The sequence below is a fragment of the Lynx canadensis genome, chromosome B1, assembly GCF_007474595.2.
Source record: "Lynx canadensis isolate LIC74 chromosome B1, mLynCan4.pri.v2, whole genome shotgun sequence".
Classification (NCBI taxonomy): Eukaryota; Metazoa; Chordata; class Mammalia; order Carnivora; family Felidae; genus Lynx; species Lynx canadensis.
This window is the reverse complement of record NC_044306.2, coordinates 31350421-31354530: the sequence shown is the minus strand read 5'-3', so window position 1 is coordinate 31354530 and position 4110 is coordinate 31350421. Positions and strand designations below refer to the sequence as shown.

The following is a 4110-nucleotide window of genomic DNA, read 5'->3' as shown; positions in this document are numbered from 1 at the left end:
TCAGAGAGGAGGCCTTCTGTGTGCACAGAAGTTTTCCGCCACTGAGCTCCTTGAATACTAGGGTGCCGAGTTCACAGGGACGAATGCTCTTCCTGCCCTCCTGAGTTCCCTCCTCTTGGGGGGACCGTCACCACACAGATGAAATTATTTATCAGAGATGTGTATAAGAAGTAGAAGGGGGCCAAAGCAATTTAGAACTTTTGTTCTGCCGGAGAGCATCAGGATATTATTCACAGAAGAGGTGATATATTGAAAGATGAGTGTTCAGTGCAAAAGAGAATCAAGAGCATGCCTATAAAGGAATGGCAGAAACTGATGTGTGAAAATCTATCCTAGGGACACCTGGGTGGCTCAGTCGGTTAAGCGTCCAGCTCTTGCCTTTGGCTCAGGTCATGATCTCACAGTTTCAGGAGTTCAAGCCCCACATCAGACCCTGCATTGACCGTGCGGGGCCTGCTTGGGATTCTCTCTCTCCATCTCTTTCTGCCCCTCCCTTGCTTGCTATCTCTTGCTCAAAATAAATAAAAACAAACTTAAAGAAAATCGATTCTAGAAATAACAGGAAGTTCATTGTGGCTGGAAAACGGGATGGGTAGAGAGGAAATTCAAAGCATAGTTTAGTGCTGAGCCAAACAGATTTATATGCTCTTCTGGGAGTTGAACTCATGTATATAGTCGATGGGATACCTTTGAAGGGTTAAATGCAGGGAAATGATTGAAGACTGAAGTTTTGGATGGTCATGAAAACGTGAGGAGAGGAGTACCAGAGGCCAGAAGATCAGTTGATTCTCTAGGTAAGGAATAGGGCCTGCCCTGGGTAACCCCCAGGATGGGAAGGGTGGGCCAGGGTGTGTACGAAGATCTGAGAGAAACCTGAAGTCCATGGTGAGAAGATTTAGAGAGGAAGAAGGCATATGTGTCTCCCCTTCCCTACCTTTTTTTTGTGGTTTTTTTTTGTTGTTTGTTTTTTGCTCTGAATATCTGTTGGTGCCATTAACTGAGAAAGTGAGGACAGGCGGAGGAATTGGGGGCAGGGGGTAGGGGAGAAAGAGGACTCAGTTTTGAATACATTGAACCTGGTTGGAACCTAACCTAGCACTAGAACTCAGGAGAAAGGTCTGGAATGGAAACGAAATACACTGAGACACACACATATGTGTGTTATGTACTTACCACTTGCAGATTTGACCATGAGGAAAGGAGAAAGCAGTGAAGTCCAACATTTGAAGATTGAGCAGAAGAGAAGCTCAAAAAGGTGACTGATGTAAATAGTAGGGTAGGAGCAGGCCTGCAGAAGGGGAGGAGGAGGCCAATCCTGTCAAGAGTTCATGGTTAAGGAAGTGATGAGAATCTTTTGATTTTGCCAGTTGAACCACTGCTGGGCCTTCCAAGAGCATTTTCTGTAGGAGCAAAAGAGGTCTCAGATGAGATCGCATGGGGTCAGTGAAAGCCTAGCGAGTAAGGAAGTGGTGCTGGCTTTTCTCGGTAAGTCTGGAGATGAAGAAAGGGGAAGATTTCTAAGAGGAGACAAGCTGATAGGATTGTCTCTGCAGGTCAGGTATAGAGGTGGGAGTAGGTTTGTAGGCTAAGGGAAGAGCACAAAGTGCAATATTAAAGATACGGGAGAGAGAAATACTGGAGCAAGACCCCGAAGGCAATAAGTGGGATTACATTAAGGACTCAGAGGGGAGATTAACCTTGGAAAGGGGGAGAAGGACTTTTGGAGCCATTGAAAGTTTACAAACCCAAACATCCATGAGAGGAAGTGGAGAGGCAGGTGAGAAAGGGTCAGGAGAGGTCTGTTAGGAGCAAAAGAGTGACAAGTTGGGGAAATCCACGTCTGATGGACTCTGTTCTCTCCATAAAGACAAACATGGTGTAGATGCTGAGCGGGGGTGGGGCTGTTCTCCATCAATATCTCCTGATCTGAAAGGAGACCAGAACTGAATCTGGGATTCTTGAACCCCTATAGTTGACCCTGCCATTATTCTCCGGCATAACCAAACGCATCAGTCCCATCGACCCAGACTAGGCTTCCCCCTTTTCAGCCTAGTCGATGCTTTTGAGCTTCAGCGGCCTTAGATTGGACTAAATGATCTCTTGGGACCTTTTAATTCTCTCATTGCTATTAGTAAGTGACAGTTCATTCTAAAAAGCAGGGTTGAGAATGGCCGAGTTAGGTATAGACATGGAATCTTAGAACTGATACTTTATATTTGGTAGCCGAACAAGAATGTGTTTGCCTATTCTAAATATCTCTTTTATGCCTCTTGGTAAATGGACCAAGATAACCACAATTCAGGGGGGAAAAAAGCTATGAATTCTAGGTTTAGGTGATGAAGATGCCAAATCACAAGGATTTAATCTTCAATAAGATTAAAGTAGTAAGTAGTAAGCCCCATTTGTGACATTTTAACGTCCATGTGTTTTAGCCCTGGAATGATTTATTGTACCTCTGCCTCACAAGGGGTCGAAGTTCAAACTATTAACCACTTTTTTAGACCAATTATAAAATTTAGTGAAATCTTTATTCAGAGTGTAGAGAACAGTTTGTAAAGATTGCCATGTCCTCTGCTTCGTTTATTATTTCTTCAGAATGGTAGAAATACAAATACAAAGGTCATGAAATTAGCCAGTGTATGAATTTAAATCAAGGGAAAACAGTTTTCAAAAAGGTTTTATTTCTGCAGCCGAGAAGACCGAGCTCATCAGAAGTTAATAGATGATAGCCAGTTTTATGAGTAACTGAAAAGAGCATTTGGGTGTGTTTCAGGGGGTCTTGAATAAGTGCTAATGGGTGGTTAAGCTGCTGATCAATTCTTAGACTTTGAAATGGAAATCTGAAGTTTGCCCAAGTGGAATGGGGTTGGAAACTTAGGGTGAAGGAAGGACTACAAATCATATTGAAATTATCTGGTTAGCACTTAGTAAAAGATATGCCTCCTCTGCAGTTTGTATCATTTTTTGAAATGCTCAGGAAAGGAGAACCGAAAGCTTTATTTCCTCAACCTCCGTGAATCCGCACCCCCCCCCCCCCATTGAAGCAATGTCCTGCCTTCTACTTCCCGCTCCCAGGGCGAGGACTGAAAAATTGTGGATATATGTAATCAAAGGAAACAAATGATGTTTGTTTTTTTTTTAAAGTGTTCCAAAAGTGAGTCTGCTGCACAGCCAAGGGGTGTCCATCACTGACCCACAAGTATGTGGCAGTGGTGCCCGCAGTTACAATGCAGCCAGGTATGTGCTGGGCTCCAGACCCTTCTGTCCGACTTACCCGTTCCACATGGCCATTTCGAGTTTCCCGTGTCCCGAACTGGTCTTCCCCTCCTTCCTTCCATGCACCCCTCTTCTCGTGTCGTCTGTCTGTGAATAGCACAAGTATCCCTTCAGGTGCCCAAAGCAGACACTTGCCAGCCGCCCACCCCCAACTCGTGCATCCCGTCAGCAGGCCTGTTCGTTCCACCTTCGAAACATCTCCCCTCCACCTGCTTCCTCCCACCTTCCGCTGCCTTAATCCCAGCCACCGCCTGCCTTTGTTGGGTCACTACGGGAGCTTCCCAGCTGGTCTCTAGGTCTCTACCGCTCTGTACTTTCAGCAGCCACAGTAACTGTTCTAAACTTCGGATCTGGTCGTATCACTGTCACTTGAAACCATTAAATGCTTCCCCGTCGTCCTGAGGACAAAGTTCCTAAAGCTGCTGCCAGGCCCTCCCTCATCGGGCCCTGCTCTTCTCCGCCCCCCGCCCTCCTCCCCACGGTTGTCCTCCTCACGCCCTCCCCCACTGATGAACCTGTCTTCACCCTCATCTAGCACACGGCCTCTGTAAGTGCTGTTCGGGCTCTGCCAGGGCTGTCCCTTCCCCCACCCCTCATCCTCCACTTCTCACAGCTCGGCTCCCGGTTCACTTCCTCTGGGAAACCTTCTTGACAACCATCGCACACGCCCCTACACCCAGCTGGCTTAGGTGCCTCTCCTGTAATCGCCCAGAGCATCTGGCATTTGCCCTGAATCCTGAGTCGTTTCCACTTGCTTGTCTTCCTCATAGACTGTGAGGTCCCTCTCCCACCGTCCCAGAACTGACCCACTACTAGCCATATGATGCCTGCTCA

At 46.6% G+C, this 4110-nt stretch overlaps 1 long non-coding RNA gene across 1 annotated transcript; it reads left to right on the top strand.

The window, feature by feature from the left end:
- The first annotated feature begins 469 nt into the window (after window positions 1-469).
- LOC115511879 lies at window positions 470-3466 on the top strand. The gene is made up of 2 exons (XR_003968223.1): window positions 470-1255; window positions 3145-3466. It is a non-coding gene; the product is annotated as an uncharacterized LOC115511879 (long non-coding RNA).
- Window positions 3467-4110: the final 644 nt, after the last annotated feature.